Source organism: Euprymna scolopes, chromosome 9 (assembly GCF_053919585.1).
Source record: "Euprymna scolopes isolate OS-2025 chromosome 9, ASM5391958v1, whole genome shotgun sequence".
Classification (NCBI taxonomy): Eukaryota; Metazoa; Mollusca; class Cephalopoda; order Sepiida; family Sepiolidae; genus Euprymna; species Euprymna scolopes.
The window spans coordinates 70,581,026-70,601,057 of NC_136490.1; the positions used below are offsets into that span (position 1 = coordinate 70,581,026).

The following is a 20,032-nucleotide window of genomic DNA, read 5'->3' on the forward strand; positions in this document are numbered from 1 at the left end:
ATGCCACATTTTGGGAGATGCTACTCAGAGCACTTTTTCCTGACGACTTCAGAATCTAGTCTTTCATTACTCTATTGTTATATTCATGAGAGGTGCTCAACTGAGCACCAATCTCTCCTCCCCCAATAAAACAGCCACAACAAAAACTAATCTAGCTACAACCATTTTCAGTAGTTTGTTATTCACTCTCTCTAGCTAAAATTAAATGAAAGTACAAGAATCCGTTGCCAAGGCTGCTGGGGAAATAAGGAAATCGTTCTACCCATTCCAGTAAATATCTCACTGCTGATGCAATTCTCTAAATGTAAAAGAGCCAGGTACGTCTAAGGATGGAGTACTGTTGCCACATCTGGGCAGGAGCTGCTAGAAAAGACTTATCCTGCCTTAACAGAGTTCAAAATAGACTTTGTAGCCTAGGGGGAAATGCCTTTTTCTCTTTCCTGGAACTTCTTTCCTGCAGAAGAGACGTCGTGAGCTTGTCCCTGCTTATTATTTTCATGACGTGCTCATCTGAGCTCTAATCTATGGTCCCACGAAAAACCCTTGTCTAGCTGAAACTATTATCAATAATTTCCCCCACTCTTTATCTTTGCCTAAACCTAAACGTAGATTACATGAACAAAGCTTCTTTCTTAGAACTGCACGCATGTGGAACTCTGTTCCATTTTCCTGCTTTTCAAGTGACTACAATATGGCTGTCTTCAAGTCCATCGTGAACCAATTCTTGATGAACCATCCTCTTAAGTAATCCAATTTATCAAATTTCCACAACTATCGGTGACTGATATGTTCATGTTTCCCTGGACCACTGTACACTTAGTAACCCTTATCCTCGAGTGGCCCCCGAGCCTTGATAAGTGGTGAAAAAAAAGAACACAGTACCATTGGACTTTTTCCATACTGACTACAATATGGTCGTTTTCAAGTTCAATGTAAAAAATTCTTATTGAGCTGCTCTTTTAAATAATCAAATTTTACCCAATCACCTTTTTAGACAATCATGTATTTTATTTGACTTTCACCTCTTTTAATTTTGGTATGAAATAGTGTACTTTCTACAATATAATATTTTTTTCAAAGTTCTAAGAAAGCTGTGTTCTTCTATTTGAAAAAAGTAAGAAACAATTTCCTTTTACGAACATTTTGTATATTTTTCAACTACTTACTGACATGACACCTTTTCAATTCTTTTTAAATTGGACACTACTTTTTCTGCATACCCTGATAAAAATGTAGATAACTTTAGTTTTTTAACTTATGCAGCTGCAATATGATGACAAAACTTTTTAAATATAGTTTATCAATATATCATAAACTTTAGCTCAAGGACCTACATAACTATGTAAAAAGTTAAAAGACAGCTGATCAGTCTATATTAAAAATAAGTTTATGCAGGTACAATACATGCAAAAGGTATTTCATACATAAGATACTCTTTCTGAATAAACCGCTGCTAAGAATCTACTAGCATTCCTGGTGCCAGTTAAAAGAGACAAATGTTCGTATTTTCGGTTCAATATTGTTTTATTAAACTATATTTACATATTCGGCAATTCATTAGATTATACATTCGTAGTAATTGCTTTTAACAATTTGATGTCACAAATGTAGCAATTATATGCCTACAATCTATTTACGGAGGGCACAAGTTTATCTTTCCATGCGGAGTGATTAATTACAGAAAATTTTGCATGGGAGGCATTTCCACTGTACTAATATCTTGCTGTCTCGCATTTTTATTTAATTGTAGTTTTATATGTCAAGCTAAAGAGATGGCCATGTTTCATTCTCTCACCAAACAAAGTGCACCAGACAAATGGATTAAAAAGTCAGCCAATAGTGTTCATGTAGGTGTGCCCAATGATTCATCATGCTTTCATATATCTGGCTACTTAACTTTTCCTAGGCACTGGCTGTTTGTTGGTAAAACTATGTATGAACAAAATTCATTTAAAATGTAAATAGGAGTTTTTCCTAATAATCAAGATAACGCTAACCACTTTTGCTTACTTTGAGGTGGACAGCAATTTAGCACCTTTCTTTTTTATTACAGTTACTTCTCATGCCCTTTCCTTGCCAATTGTGACAGATTTTATCTTGCTTAGTTTAAGATTAAATTTTGATCAGATCCAACAGCCTGTTAAGCTATGATCTGAAAATCATGTGAAGCACTTTTCAAACTGTGACAGGTGATGCCTATTTTAAAGGGAGAGAAATGACCAAATGTTACAAGTGTGTCCATTCCTTTTACATATCGTCTACACACAATGGCCTGTACCAGTTTTTCTCTCAGTCTGCATCTTCTGCATATTATTCTCCCACAACAGAATATACAATTAGAAAGACACAGTTTACTATTAATATGCGGTAATGCCAGCTTGTCCATCTTTTGGGATGATGTATACTGGAAATTATATGGGTGCAGTGATTCACTAACACCATCTAGTCACTAGTCGGATTCAAAAGCTTCAAATTTGGGGACTATTTTTTAAAAATGTTCTCATAGGGCATTAACCTCTCTTGTCAACCTGAATTTTTGATTTCCTGATTTTCTCATGCTGCTAGTTTGCTATTTCATTTTGTGTTTTTATCAAGTTTTTGACCACCTTCAAAAACTTGTTATTTCACCACGATTACATTAGAAATGATTTATGATTTACGAACTATTCGACACAGGGTGCTTTAATCACTTTCATATGTAAAGCATAAATTTTTATTTGTATTTCAGAGAGTAGGAACAGGAAAATGCCATAAGTTTTCTGCAAAAAATGATTTATATAATCATTATTCATTAGAAAGTCCATTACACGGTGAGCTTCAAGGATTATTTTCCTTTCATGCATTTATGAGAAACATAAAAAACATTTGCAATCCAGTTTGATTACATGATCAATGCAGTACTTTTGTAGTACAATAACGTATTTCCTGACTCGGTAAAGTATGAATATCAGATACTTAAGAACAATGGACTGTATGATATCTCATTCATGCCTGAAACCCTATTAGCATGGCGTTTTTTTGACTAATATACTTCCCTCAGTTTGACGTCACAGTAATTAAACATGATTGGATCTTGAAGCCAAGGTAGCTCTTCCATTGGAGAGATGCATGATATTGTTCAATGCAAGAATATGTCTTCATTCTCAAGTGTTTCTTCTGATTCTCCCGTGTTACATTAAAACTGCCGCTTGTTGTTTCCATGAAAGATGTGTATAAAATGATCTTTAAGCCTGTCGCTTTTCTCTTTTAAAGTCTACTTTGTTTTTCATCTCTGCCGAGCGCTACAATTTTTTTCTTAATGTCATTAATAAGAACCCGATGTCCTGTGATTTAAAACAGTGTTTCAACATTTTATGTTTTGAACTTACTTATCTTTTTGAATTTGTCATCTGTTTGGTTGTTTTTTTTTTACTTTCTCTTTTTCTAGTACAGTACAAAACAATTCAAGCTTCCACAATACGAAAAATAATGATTAATGCGAATCCTTAAATTTTAATAAAAATCCCCTTGTAAATATTTGTCTATATAGCTTCTGTTTACAATTGAGCAACTAAATTCTTTTACTTGTTTAGAATTTCTCCAGGGTGCTGTCTCTCAGCAATGCAATCCTGAACAATGTGGATATAATCTGGATTCGTAATCCTATTTTTTTAGTTTACATTTTCCAAAAAGTAAAATAAGTTGTTTCCACAAGTGTGCTTTATGAATTTGTAAACCATGCAAGTCATTAAATTCTCTGTCACAAACACACGTAGCTGGATTCAATTCCAGTTTTTATCCTTTGAATTAGTCTGAGAGGTGATATATGCTTCCTATACTCATCCAGAGAGAAGTATTTGTTCGTTGTACTATTCATGTTTTATTTAACTTCCTGTCTTTTCAGGATACCACGTTGTCTTTCTGAAAGGTCATCATATATTTTTGAGAGCATTAGTATTTATTTTTTATTAAATGTGTTATAGAATGTGCGATACCCTGCCATCATCCGCTGCCAACAAGAAGTGGTAACATAATATTGGTGACTAAGTAAGTACCGATAATCCTGTAAGGCATCATCAGATTTTTCCACTTTATATAAACCAAACTACAACACTTATAAAGGTGCATCCGATAACAAAGTTAAATCAAAAAGATTATAGTGAAAATATTAAATTAAATCCAAATATGCAATTATCTATATATTAAAGGGTTCTAAAATGAGAGAGATAATTTCAGAAAGTGAGTTAACAACAGGGGAGGTAACTCATTATTAAGTAATAGAGTTTGCAGAGATATTGAATGTATCAAATTAACAAGAAAGTTCTTGCGGTTTTTAACTTTTAAATTCAGATGAACATATTTCGGCTCAAACAAAAATTTATTGATCGAAATAAGCACCATCAGAATCAACACACTTTTTCCAATGCAAAACAAGTTTATTTATGCCAATAACATAAAAATCTTGTGTTCTTGTAGTGATAAAGTCGCAGAAGGTGTTTTTATATCACATTTTGAAGCATTTCTCTTGCAGAAAGTTGTCAAGATGTTTGAAAAAATGGTAGTCAGTAGATGAAAGGTCTGGAGAGTATGGTGGATGAGACAGAGTTTTGTAACCCAATTCGTTTAACTTCAGCAAGATCGGTTTAACAACGTGCAGTCGGGCATTGTGGTGGAGGAGAATTGGGCCTATTCTGTTGACTAATGCTGGGTGTTGTTATTGAAGTTTCTGATGCATTTCATTCATGTGTTGACAGTACTTCGCCATCATAATGGTTTCGCCTGCATTCAAAAATTGTAATTGCAGTCAACATAACTTTCTTTTTGGTGCAAATCTGGATTCAGGAAGTGTTGTGGAGTTGTGTCAGTGTCTAACCATTAAGCTGAGCATCATCAGTTGTTGTAAAGAACCAACTTTTCAGCCCAAGTCACAACCTGGCCAAGAAACGCGTCGTTCTAGTTGCACAAAAGAAAGGAAGATGACACTTCATGACGGTTGTCATTCAATTTGTGAAGCACCAATTTATCAAGATTTTTTGTTTTTCCAACTTCTCTTAAATGGTTTAAAATTTATGCATATGTTATGCCTAATTCAGAAGCAAGTTCTTGATTAGCTTCAATTAAGGTTCTTAATTGATCATTGTTAATATCTGATGGGCGAGCATTATGTTCATCATCTTCAAGACTCTCATCACTGCCATGAAATTTCTTAAACCACCATTGTGCTGTGTGTTCTATAGTGGTTCCTAGGTCAAACACTTCGTTGATATCGCGAGCTGTTTAAACAACCTTTCAGCCTAGCTTGTATTGAAATTAGAAAATTGTGAGAATTTGCTTTTTTCCATCTTATATTCAACATTCTGAGAACAAGACATAATTGTTTTAATACGATTGTAATTGAAACGATTAGATAGAACAGAAAACATTCTTTAAAATAACATATAAAGTAATGCTATTATAACGAAAACTTATTTAAAAATTCATCATTTTGAAATTAAAATTTAAAATTCTGCAAGAACTTCTTACTTAAAGTACTTAACATTTAATAGAATTGATTTTAATGCAAGTTTAATTTTTATTATACCAAATCGTTTAAAAAATATATATTAGAAGCTTTATTTAATAAACTTGATATCATATGTTAAATATTAAACGAATACTGAATGATATAGAGAAAACTTCTCTTGAAAAATATACAATGCCTTTTGTGGTAAGAAGTAATGTAATTACTTACCCCACTTGTTTGTAGATTATCTCCCTTTTTAAGAGATATTTTGTTTATTGATAATTATAAAAATAATTATATGTTCTTACAAACGTATTTTTAGTCAAATAAATCATTTTATTCCATTATTTATCTCACATGATGTACATTATCTCCCTTGATTAAAAAGTCTTCTATCTATAAATAGTAATCTGTTTGTATCAAACTATTCTGAGCTAAATAAAGCTTCGTCAGCTGTATCATGCTCGTGTGCTTTTATTATATTTTCTATTTAAAATCTTCTGATGGGGAGATAAAAAAATAAATTGACTTCAACTAGAAAGTGTCTGTTATGTGCTCATCAGCTGTAAAACTATGAATAGAATAACATTTTTTTCATCAAGAGTAAATCAGCAATATTCAAATGATACTGAATAGCGAATTTAGTTCGCCTTCTTTTTTTTTTTTTTTTTTTTTTTTGGTTGGCACCCAATAAAATGAATCACCTCCATGTAATTAACTTTATACTTTTTATTTTCCTTTTCCTGATCTTCCTATTTTGGGCTTTGCTTTTTGCGTTTGAAACTTTGATAATTTCAGCAAATATATATATTCAAATGTTCATAACGGAATTTTTAATTCAAATATTTATGTGTGTTCAAAATGATAAATAGAATAAAATTATTTGCATGAAGCACTCACTCAAATGGAAAATTGAACTGAAGGAAACAAATTTCCATTAAGTAGAGAAATGATTTGCCCAATGTGTCTCTTGTTATTTCAATATATTTGCTTTAATGGCTTTATTTCTTGTAGTTCATCTCTTTCCGTATATATATATATATATATATATATATATATATATATATATATATATATATATATATATATATATAGGCATACACGTATGAATGAGAGAAAAAGAAAAAAAGAGACACTGTGTATACAGTTATGAATACATAGATGTTCTATACACACACACACACACACACATATTTATATAAAGTAAAAGTATACACATGAATAGAATTTAGATGGATTATAGAATAACTCAAATTGAAATGTAAGGTAGGTATGCATATATTTTTTATAAATGACAGTGTATAAGATTCATTCCCTATATTGAGAAACGTATCATTATTAATTTTAGAATACATTCTAAACGTAAGAGGCGATAATGTGGGCTACAGTTAGTTTAATTTAACTTCATTAAAGAACGGGTTGAGGTCTTGTTGTAACAATTCAGGTAATACCGATTTTTGAGAATTTTTTGTGATAGGTATTAGACGTCAATTAGTAGATATTCCCCAACTTTCAGTTTCTGTAGAGTATTTTTAAGGATTTATGCGCAATTGCAACGTTGTCTGGAAACCAACACCCTGTAGCCTCAGTCGCAAAGTAGACAAAGAATAGAAAAGAACTTCACCGCACTTGTATTTGTTGTACAACGGCATTTATTTACTCATTCTCTCGTTACTGCTGTCACGTCATCCATGCCCCTAATGTGACTTCGAATGGCAACCACATCTCTAACATGATTGTCATCTCTAACATGCTCTTTTCCTTTTTATAGTCTTTTTCTTTACTGGTGACGTAATTCTGCATGCATTTGCATAGGCGCGTTACACAATCTTGCATGTGAAATTCTAATATTTCAGATTAAATTTAATCTATAGTCATACAACACCTACTAAGCTAAATTTCCTGAGTGTCAATTTCCCTTTAGGATTCATAAGCTCAAGCCTTAAATTTTCGACATTTTTCTAAAATTAAAATCATGTAATGAATTTAATCAAAACTAGAATCTGAAATCTAGACATAAGGTTTAGTAACATTATATTTTGATTTTAATCTTCAAAGGGAGATAAAAGTAAAACTGTTCTCTTTTTGTGATAAATTTTGTCTGTTCTGAGGCAGGTATACTTCTAGTATATATATATATATATATATATATACTAGACTACTCGTGACCCGTTGGGTCAGTATGTTATATTAGCTATGGAATTCATGTATGAACGTGACACTTGTGACGTAAAGAAAATAGTTTTTTTTGACATAACAGAAACATTTCTATGGAAGTATATTGAAATGAAAAAAGAATATAGATAGATTTCTATGAGTCGTTCTGTTTATTATAATTGATTATTTTTGAAAAAAAAAATTTACAGTTACTGAATTATAAATGGTTGGCCATACTTATAGGTAAATATGCACTGAGCAGATACCATAATACTTATTATAGTTAAATTAAAATTTTGATATATCTGCTTTTTGTTACATCGTTACTTTCTGTATTACATTTAAGTTATTTTAAACTCCACTCTTCCCATTTTAAATAATAATTTCGAAATAATAACGTTAATATTTCAGCGTCCCAATTGTTCTTTTTTTTTTCACGTTTAAATTATCCAAATAAACAATTGTTAATACTGTCTGCTTTTTTTTTTTTTACATTTCTGTATAACGTTTAAGTTATTTTAAATCCCACTCTTCCCATGTTAAATAATAATTTCGAAATAATAACGTTAATATTTCAGTGCACAGGTTATGTGCGCATGCGCAACCGGATGTATACCGGAAAGTGGGTTACATACATCGTTACAAGGTCATTTGAGTTTTATAATTATATAGATATATATATGTATGTGTGTGTGTATAACAGTGAGAATGTGTGTGTGTGTGTAAGGACACTTATCAATATATATACTCAACGAGGTTTTGATCTGAAGACTTGACATTTGGTATATAGGATATTCAGACACGTGGAAAACTTTTCAATCCGTTTACCTCCGGAAAAGACGCTGCTAAGAGGTCAAAATTGAAAAATGTCTATGTAGGAGTCATTGGATTTTTATGTTTACTTACTGTTTACGAATTTGCCTGCGTAAATAATTCACATTACAGATTATCTATGTAAAGAGGAAGTAGTTTGAAAACACCATTTTAGTGATCGTGTCATGCTTTTGGTTTCGATCCCAGCTTGAGTATTTTTTTACTTAAAAGAAACTTTTCAGAAAAAACATAAATACTCGCATGCACATGTTTCAGTTTCTTTCTGTTTTTTTTTTTTACTTCATTTTTTAAAAGAAATTTAACGTTACGTTTAATACCAGACAACAGATGTTCTGTGTATGCAGAGTAAAGAAAAATTCTTCTAGATTGAGACATTCTTTTTTCTTTTTATCCCAACTCAGAGCACTTCTTTTAGGAAACTGAATTTCTCTACAGCGACTGTGTGTCAAAGTCTGCCCATATCAAGAGGTAAATAGGAAATAGAAGGATTGTTTCGAAATTGTTTCGAAATTGTTTGTACAATTGATTGAAGCATCGAAAAATATTTTTCTATCCTCAGTGATGTGCTAATTCCATTGCTTGGTTCGAGTTCTTCATCGATAATCTGGCCTGCTTGATTGGAAACAAAACTTTGCTTCAAAAACAAAACGCTAAGTAAATTATACTTTTATTTATGTCTGAGAGTAGAGTAATTGAAATTTGGAAAGACTAGATGCTAAAGAACCATTTCTGAGTTTACCTTAGTTTAAACCTATATATGATTTCATTTTTTTCTTTGTTAAATATTTCATTAACCTTTGGTTGATTTTCAGTTATATGGATTTTCACTGGATCTGCTGACACGTTTATAGAATTGACATGTTTCTCATTCATAATAACTGACCAATGCAGTGTGCGAACACATACACAGCGTGCTCAAGAAAACACTTGCGAAAAAAATTGACATTTTCGAACAAAGAGACCCTACCTAAGATATATTTACAAAAAAATTCAAAAACAGCTATGTACACTTCTAAAATTGTTATGAGAATATCCATTCCTTAAAACTTTCAATGTATCCTATTTTTATGAACTTTAAATCCAATGTGTTCAATTTTCCATGAATAACGATGAAAGTGGTCACAAATCTCTAATCTGCTGAATCTCTATGTGCTAAGGGATTTATGGGGGCAGAACCTCCTGATAACTTCGAATACATATACTTGATTTTAATTAAATTTAAAGCATATGTATAAGAAACTAAGCCAGGGGTTTTCAACATTTCCGTTTCTTCCAACTATATTAGAGAGCAAAGTGGAAATGGAGGCTGGAAAAAAGAATGTAATATGAAAGAAGGTTATGAGTATAGTGTAAAAGGACATAGTGTTTTTCATTAAATTCCGAGCAATATTAGGTCTCCCTTATGGTATATACTATAACTGATTTAAATATGCAATTGTTCTATTTCTTCACTGCTTTTATTATGATATTGGAACATTGCCAGGAGAAAAAAAGTTGGTATCTTTCAATATGACCCGGTGACCTTCCTCTTCTTCCCATCTAGAAAAGAGACTTATTTTTTTACTTTGCTTTTTTTGCTGATGTTGATGATAATGGCCAGAAACTCACTTAATCCTAACATAGCAAAAAGATTAAACTCAACTAAGTCACAAAAGCTAAGATCTTTCTCTTGATGTCAATATGGGTTTGGAAAAAAAATGTCATTTTCAAATGCTGCTGACATAAATAAAAACAAAGAATATGTAATCTCTCGACTTTTTGTCTAGAAATAAAGTTAGGATTTAAAGTTCTTGGGAAAAGACAATCAAGATATCGATGTTTTATTTTTCTATTCTTCAAATAGAACAGCTCGAACGTTTAACTGTAATAATTTATAATTTTGCAAAAGAAAAAATTATTTCAATTTTATTCGCCCTCATTATATATATATATATATATATATATATATATATATATATATATATATATATATATATATATATATATATATATATAAAATTTTGTTGGTGTGCTATAGAAATCTATATGTGTTAACAGTTAGGACATTCAATTTACTGAGTGTTACATTTTTCTCAGAATCTGAAAGTTTCCTTCGATTTTGATGTGGAAACCAAAACAGGAAAAATAAAAAGAACAGAGGAAGGGCAATTACATATGTGGACCGGTTAAAGAGTGACACCAGTCTGACAATGGAAGTACACAATTGCTATTGACTAAACGTTTTTGTTAAGAAACTATACTGTTACATACAAGGCTTTACACGCAATAAAAGTTCACTCAGATAAAAAGTAATTGAAATGATAAAGATTAATTTAGAATTATAAGAAAACAATAAATATAAATTAAAAACGATTAACGAGCACGAGAATTATGAAAGTGTGGCCAATTTTTCTATTGGAAAACTAAAGTTCACTAAGGAGGTCAAACGTTCCAACAAATTTCTTTTGTCAGAACAATGACAACGTGCACAATTATAGAAATGGATTAAAAAACTTGAAGACGATTTGGGTAATATGCTGTGTATAATTCTAAACAAATCATGGTTATAGTTTTTTTTTTTTTTTTACTGAAGATAAATTTCCTCTATAGTTCAGACTGAACATTGAATCCATATCAATGATAAAGGGCCATAAGAGTACATCAAATTTTAACTGGTTAGCTTGTATACTAATTTCCCCAAGTTTACAACTATTTTCACTATATATTTTTTCTTCTGATAAGATAATAACAGAAAAATCTTTATAAACACTTATATTCATATTAAAGCCTTATAAAATTTATGCAATTCTATATGGAATTCAATATAAAATAAGTTTTATTTATGCAAACATATTATGGCTTTCCTTTCTATGTTTCTAGACAATAAACTGCAGTTAAAAAGTGATCAACGTCTATAGAGCAAATAGTAATTCAGGTTAAGTTTGGAAAAATAGCTCTCCAGAGTAGATAGAGATGTTTATTTAGAGTAAACGTTTTATTTGTAGAGATATATCATGATATTTCACTTCTGTTTGTAGACAATAAACACCAAGTTAAAAAGTACTCAACATTAATTATTAGAAATTAACATGAAGTCATTGAGTGAAGAGGAAGAAACAAATGGAAACAAAACGTCAACTAAGTAACCAGTGCACTGAATATTTGCTATCCGTTGAGCGTGAAAGAATACTTTGAGTCCAGTATTATGTATACACCAGAACACAAGTAATAATAATTCCCTGAACAAAACAGTTTCATATATACTTTTATGAAGATTAAAAATCACGAAATATTGTCACCAAATATGATGTCTATAATCCTTATAACGATTTTGGAAAATATCAATTACATGATTTTGATTCTAGAAAATGTCTCAAATTGAAACCTTAAGAAGTTGAAATTCGGGGACTTTTGATTAATTGACGTCTAATGATTATGAATCACATTCAGGGCAAATATGAAAACTCTCAATTCTGAAATGCGAGGTTGTGTCTGTATTACTCTCTCTGAAAACCATTTAAAATACTCCTAAGTAACTGTAGTTATTAATTATTGATTATTAATTAATTATTAATTGATTTCTAACAACAATAGTTAAAATTACACAAAACTCAAAATTTAGAGAATTTTCATGAGTTGCTACCATCGGTTTTTTACGCCTTTGAATGAAACTAAATTAATATATCTCACATTATGATTCCTCATACCTAGAAGCTGTGTTCCAAAATTTATAATAACTGGTTAATTAGTTTATGAGTGAATCCTGTACATACAAATATATAAGCACATACAAATACCCAACATTATATATATATATATATATATATATATATATATATATATATATATATATATATATATATATATATATATATATAATTCTTGGTTTGTTAGTTATTCATAAAACGATATTTCTACATTACCAATTTAATTGAAATTTTCAGACAGTCTATCCTTAGAGTCGAGGAATGTTTTTATGTTATTAAAATAAATTAAAATTACAAATAATAAATTAAATAAAATAAAAATATTTTTCGTAAGTTGGTTCTGCGAGACTGCCCTGGGTTTTACTTCCAATTTCAATCCATACACCATGATTTGCGACTCTAATCAATAAGTAAAAAAAAAAACATGCTCTATTTTTTAAATTTAAATTCATTTGTTTATCTTACCAATTTTTTTAAATTTTAACAAATTGCTTGCCAGAAGGTGCGTTTTCAGTTGAAACATAAAAGTCGAAACCATCTTTTAACAAAACAATCTTTTTGTAAAAATTATTTTTGTGACAAAATTGGCATTACACGATTATTATTTTTTTGTGGTTGTTTCTATATAAGAAAATATGAACTTTTTTTATAATTAAAACTATAAATTGTTTGGTGAAGTACTTTTGTTTTTCGAAGAAAATTCACGGCACATATGCATTTTGGTAATGTTCTGAAATAATACCTTTGTTTTAATTTTTTTTTTCAGCTATTCTTACCATGGAGAGTGTTTGTAACTATTCTGTGCTTTGAATTAGTAATTTATTTATAAAAAAAGATATTGTTAAATTATAAAAAAAGCTATTGTGAAAGTTGAATTTAACTTGAAAAAAAAACAAACGCGGATGGTACGTTCAATATTGTTGCCGGAGCCTATTTGGCAATAAGGTCCGATTAAGATTTGATTGTTTTGTTTTTGCTTTTTTTTCCCGTACATAGTTAGGTTAATTTTTTTTGTTTATTTTTCAAGAAAACTTTTATAACAAAGTTGAAAGTACACTTTTTTTTTTACAGAAGTTGTTTTATAGAAGAAAATATGAATGCTTTTTCTTTATTAAAGAAATTGTTAGGTGAAATGCAGAAAAGTTCCTTCCAAGAAAACCGTTATTTTTTCAACCATTCCTACCATGGGGAGAGCATGGTGTTTTGTAACTATTCTGTGCTTTCAATTTTCACATTAGGTCCACCTCCACAATTTTTATCATGGGTAGGTGGGGGGTGTTTATTCCAAAAGCCGTCCTTAACATGGGGAGAAAGGTGGTATTTATTTCAAAAGCTGTTTTTAACATGGGGAGGTTAGGGGTGTTTATTCCGAAAGTCGTTCTTAATATGGGGAAGTTTGGGGGGGGTTATTCATGTCCGGAAGTGAATTATAGTGCATAGCACAGGTCTTTATATCGCGAAAACTACTTGCCTCTGCAAATTTTAAATGAGATTTTCTAATTCAGCATAGTCGAAAACCTTTAAGAGTAGTCATTTTAAAGTAAAATTTTGGAGGTGGACCTAATGTAAAAATAATAACAAAATAAAAAAGATATTGTGAAATTTAAATTTAACTTGGAAAAACTATTTTAAAATAGTGCGGTACCAAAAATAAAAATAGATGGAAAAATACCCCCTTCGGGTTTTGTACTTGCACAAAGATTTGAAAAAGTTGTCAACAAAAACAAATATATAACAAGTAAATGTTTTCAAAGGCAAGATAAGTTACTTTTCTACCTAACTGGATAATTTTTAGTGTTTTTATTGGATTTGTATTACTATACACATAGATTCGAAAAAGTTGTCAAAAATCAAATGTATAACAAATATTATCAAAGGCAAGATAAGTTACTTTCCTACCAAACTGGATAATTTTTTAGTGTTTTTATTTAATGTAAAATGTTTATTCGGCTCGAAAAACACACTGTTTACCGCTATATTTGAAAATTACAAATGACAGCACACTCTATGTTAAACATGTTAAGTTTAGTAAAATGAGTTAAAACTAAAAAACTATACAAAATACTGTTAAAAAAAACGCCGAATATATGTCAGCCTATGTCACGGTAACATAGATTGAGTAAGTTCCTAACAGTATTTTGTATAGTTTTTTAGTTTTAATTCATTTTCCCAAACTTAATGTATTCTACACAGTCTGTCACCATTTGCATTTTTCAAATATACCAATAAACACTGCATGTTTTCGAACCGATAAAACATTTTACTTTAAATAAAAACACTAAAATCTTATCCAGTTATCTGGCCTTTCATAACATTTATTTGTCATATATTTATTTTTCGACAACTTTTTTGTATCTATGTTTAGTAATACAAACCCTTCTTATTTAATGTAACGTTTAGTTAGCTCGAAAAACAGTGTTTATCGATGTATTTAAAAAATACAAATGGTGAGGGACACTGTTGATTACGTTAAGTTTGGGAAAATGAGTTAAAACTAAAAACTATACAAAATACTGTCAGAAACCCACCGAATGTAAGCCTATGTCACGGTAACATATATTTAGTGGGTTTCTGACACTGTTTTGTATAGTTTTTTAGTTTTTAACTTATTTTCCCAAACTTAACGTATTCAACAGAGTCCGCGACCATTTGTCTTTTTCAAATATATCGATAAATGCAGTGTGTTTTTCGAGCCGATTAAACATTTTATATTAAATAACAACACTAAAAAATTATCCAGTTAGGTAGAAACGTAACTTACCTTACTTTTGTTTTCATTTATTTGTTTTTGGACAACTTTTTCGAATCTGTGTATAGTATCCCTCCCCCCTCACCCAAATATTAATTAAAAACTCACATTTTTTAATACAAAAAAAACGAAAACAAAAAAAAACTCAATTTAGCGTTTCAACATTTTAGCAACGTTCGGCTTAATCCACTGATTGTTGGTCGAGCCCAAGCCATGATTGACGGAAACTCCTGAGGATTCGGATCAAATTCTGCAAGAGTACCATCTTTTTTTTTTTTCATTTTTTGCCTTTTTTTTTCACTTTTTGGAGTGGATTGTTATACTAAGAATATAAGAAACATGCATTTTCTCTTTTTATTAGATTTTTCCATGACACCAAACTGAGCCACAGCAATGCGTGGCAGGGTACAGCTAGTATGTGTCAGCATCTTCTTATATTCTTAAACTTTTTATTAATCCCAAATACTGATGTGTCAGTAAATACTCTGATAATGGTCAGATTTATAGGAAGAAGCTTGAGTGAAAAGTCGGACAGCAAAATGTTTGTTCATATTACATTTAAATTTCTGCATATTGCTATGATCGAGAAAGCGGTGAGCTGAAAGGAAATTCCAAAAGCAAACAATCTGAAGAAAGAATCTATTTAAATAGTAAATCATCTAGTATTTATGGACCTTTACAATGAAAAGGTGATATTTTGTTGTTCGGTGGTGAGTGGAGGGTATTGGCAGACAGTGTAAGACCCATTAGAGTAGAAATAATTTTTGCATCCTATGCAAGAAGGAGAAGCTAGATGTTTGTGTACAAACCCATACAGCACCTGGTAGTACCAATGATCACCCATCACATTCTGACTAGGTTCAACGTCGCTTAACTTCAATGATCTAATGCAAATTGCAGCATCAACATGACTGTATTTGTAATGTCATTCTATTTGAATAATTTAAATATTTCAAAGTTGATCTTGTTCAAAACAAAAAATCAGAGTATTGTTAAAAATATATTTTTAAAGTAAAAAAGGTTGTTCAAAGACAAATCATTAGCATTATAAAAGAAACCTGTTTTTACTAACTTCTAGAGAATTGCAAAATCAATTTCAATCAATTTTATTTTCTGAATGGCTGCCAAATATTGATGAGGATCAACTACCAAATAAACGAATGAATGTATAATTTTTTTTCAAATCAAATCGGTACATTATTGAAACAGCTTAAACGAGTCATGAAACACATACTGACATCTCTAAGACGTACTTGATTGAGTCACCAAGTTTTAAAGCCTACAACATGTTTCTTTCGGTAAGATCACTTTAAAAACATCACTATAAGCCGTCTCGTATCAATTACTAAATGAGATTTAGTATCTGTCTGAAGCCGACCTAGACTATTACTTTTATTAAAATACTATTGTACTATTTTTAATACTCAATTAAGAGGGGGGGTAATATAGTATAATAATAGTATATTTGGTTGGGTCTATAAAATGCAGTTGTATGCCTACTTGCCACTGTACTGTCTTCCTTATTTGAACGTATCTTTTCTTATATTCTTTTATATATATAGTTTGCTGCATTTACTTATGTAGTTTATCGCTTCGTTTCTTTGTCGACAGAGTCTGTATTTAATCTGTTTAGGTGTCATTTTCGTAGACATGTCCAAGTGTTTTTATTATTCTCATATTTGGTCATCTTTATGACTCGCTGGTATGGCTATTCCTCTTTCCATTTTTCTTACCTCGTCTTATTTCTTGCCTCTCGATTCTCTATCTTATTCAATTTTTCAGTGTCTGTTGCTACAGTGATTAGCATTTCCACGTTCTGCATTATGTATTTTTCTTATTTTTTGTGTTGTTCACACTGTCTCCTGTACAAACTAGTCCGGTTCCACCGTCTTTCTTTTTCACATAGTCGATCAGCACCATCCTTTGCATTTTGCATGGTAATAAGTTTCCTGGTCTTCTGGTTAAGATGCCTCAGTTCTTCTTTGTTCCAGTTTATGAATGGTCCGGAATATCTTACTAGATTTTGCCCATCGTTCTATACTTTTTATTAGGTTTCTGCTGTATAGTTTAGTTTCTAGAAGTTTTCTTTTTTCTTTTTAGGTATTTTTTCCAGTTTTCTCTTTCATTTCAGTTGAGTCATATTTTCATTTTTCCATCCTTTTCTGTTCGCGTTCATCCTGTTTGTTGCTTTGGCTTTTTTAAAAAAAGTTTGTTAATCTGAGTTTTAAGCCTGAATTCTCATCCAGGTTTTGTTGGTCCATTTTCTTTCTTCAGATTTTTATCCACTTTAAATTTCGTACTTACTATCTTGTATAATTAAATTATTTAAATCTGTAATAGTATCTGCTGGGATGTATGGGAGGAACTTGTTCACCTTCTCTGTTTCTATTTTTAGTTACTTCCACTCTTGGTTTCTAAAGGATGGAAGTTTTGTTTTTTTTTCGTTCATAAGTTATATGATGTTTTCAATTTCAGCTGCTTCCTTCTCAATTAGTTCTGTTATTTTTTAAATCTCGGTTTCCACGTTCATCGTGTTTGAGTTTGCAGGTTTTTATGTGTGCAATTTCTATATGTAGGATTCCACTATGAGGTTTTTTTCGTCTGTTCCATCATTTATCTTCAGTTATATTTTTATTAATTCTAGATTTGAAAGCAAACATTTCTTGAGAATAAGTTTCACTCGGTCCGCAATTCTTTGTTCTGTTGTATGGTACTCACTAGACATGTCCCACAACTCTTTCATCTATTTCCGATATCATCGTTCTTTGGGGGTGTCTACTGTAGTAACATTTCATTATCTATTCTTTTTTCTTGATCATTCTTCCTCCGAGCTTTGGTTTATACTGGTTGATTTTGATCCCCTGTGTTTAATCTGCATTATTTTGGTACTTGAAATTAGAGGAAATACTTATCTCCTTCGTGTCTGTGATATTCTTGTTTCTGGAATTAGAAAAGCCAATATTTACAGTATGATGACCGGATCCAGCAGACAGGGATCCGAGGAAGTACCTGCTGGTCATGACCCTCAAATTTTTCTTCTGAGTCTCATGTACTAGTTATTTGAGACATTTTTCATTTTGTGGTGTTTATGGCAACGCCAAGCCCAGAATTGTTTAACCTCTGGTTCTCTTACAGAGATAGTGACTTGTGGTCCACCTCCCATCTAGATGAGCAGCAAGATGGGCTATTACATGTATATAAAAGACATATCACACATACATTGAATACATGACAGGCATTAACAGACAAGACATAAAAAAAAATGTTTTGTACTTTGTATAAGTTTTAATGCCCTATTATTATTATTATTATTATTATTATTATTATTATTATTATTATTATTATTATTATTTACTCATTAGGAGTTCTGTCATGAGTCATTATCAGTGACTCTCACTAGAAATAAGAAGTATGTTCCCTGAACCCTGAGTGACAACAAGTCCTCCCAGATTTTCAGCATTCTCAATTTCTTTTGATCATTTTCAATCATTGCAGCAATCGTTTAAAATTGATTTCTCTTGAACAACGGCCATTAGCTTTCTCTCGAATTTGAGTGGAGATAAGCTTCTTAAAGTTCTCCGCACTCGTTCACTGATGGTCTTGTCAATGCCTAGGCTTGTACTCCCACATGTGTGCATGTTATGCATTTATTTATTATTTACTTACTAGGAGTTCTCACACAGGCTATCAGCAGCAATCAGTCACGAGCAATAACCCGAGTTCTCTGAAGTCTGAGTGACAACAAGTCTCTCCGAATTTCTAGTGCTCCCCACGTCTTTTGATAAACATTGCAAAAGACAATGCATTATTGCAATAGTCGCTTACAGTTAATTTCACGCTGGCAGTGGTCATTGGTAATCCCCGGGGTTTGTGTGGCAAAAAAAAAAAATCTCTAAGATCCAAGTTTTCCATGCTCTTCCAGTAGAGATCTAGTTAGTGCTCTCTTCCCCGATCTTTGCATTTCTCTAACTCTTCATGACTCTTTGCTGTGGCTGTAGTCGATGCTGACCTCATCATTTTTTAAGAGGCATTCATAATTAACTTAAAATTTTGCAGTCTCAGTTTTTTTTAGTTTTCTGTGATCGTGTTCATTCCGTTTTTGTTTTATTTCTATTACAACACCCATGTTGCTGGTTAGTATTCGTGGATTGGTTTCTGCATCCTAGGCTTTTCATTATTATTATTTAGAAATATTAAATTATTTATTATTTGATTTTTCTTTCTTTTCTGTTGCTTCGTCTTTCCTTGTAACTGTTTTTATTTTTCACAGTACACTTTTATTATACGTCATTTATTTCAATTCATATAACCATGTTTACCTCAATGTATTTAATCTTTCCGCACATCAGCAATTCTAAATTAATCAACAGGTATATTGAGAGTCGGCTTCTGCCAGTTTCAACTGGTAATCGTGTAAAACAACCATTAAGATCGAAATTATTATCATTCAGTAAGCACTTAAGAAACGTTTTGTTTTTTAAGGTAGTTTTGAGACAGAGAAAACATAGCTAAGATTTTTAACGTTTTCATGTCTTCTTTTTCAACAATTTACAAGATATTGCTTAACTTCCCCCAATTGATTTTAATCATGTGTGCTAGGCAACTGTCACATTTCTAGAGAGGTTCTAAAGAAAACAACTCGTCTACAATAAAATCACCGTTTCAATGAAGTATTTTAATTATCATGAAAAAATAAACAGGAATCAAGCCGAAGAATCCTATTAGAGGCAGCTCTCTTTCACCCTGTCAAAACCTGGATATCAAACACTTGTAAGACTTGAGATAAAGACACACCAGAGAGAGAAAGGGTGGGGAAGAGGAGAAGGAGGGAAGAGAGAGAGAGAGAGTGGGGGGGGGTAAAAATGAAGAGAAAGCGGTTCAACACCAGTCATTCAATAAGCCACTGAAATTTAAAGTTATAAGAAGATGGATGCCTTGGGCAAGAATAGTCTCTGAAAACCTCCCAGTTTCAATTTCTTATAGCAAAATTCAACCCAAAAAACACTTGAGATTTGTTCCTTGAGAGATACAACATTATTTCTGAAAATTATCAAGAGAGAAAGTACCATATTAAAAAAGAGGAGGGGGAATAAAGATTAATTTAGAAGGTTTCATACCGAAATG

At 31.2% G+C, this 20,032-nt stretch overlaps 1 protein-coding gene across 8 annotated transcripts in view; it reads right to left on the bottom strand.

Annotated features, from left to right (window-relative positions):
• LOC145284706 (uncharacterized) overlaps positions 1 to 20,032 on the bottom strand; it is a 2,222,015-nt gene that overhangs the window by 904,880 nt on the left and 1,297,103 nt on the right. The window contains exon 1 of one of the 8 annotated variants that reach the window (XM_080133608.1): positions 5,711 to 5,843. The exons of the other annotated variants lie outside the window; for them this stretch is intronic. The gene's annotated coding sequence lies outside the window, so the exon portion shown is untranslated. Of the gene's footprint in view, positions 1 to 5,710; positions 5,844 to 20,032 lie in introns of those variants that run through there. 8 annotated transcript variants of the gene reach the window in all.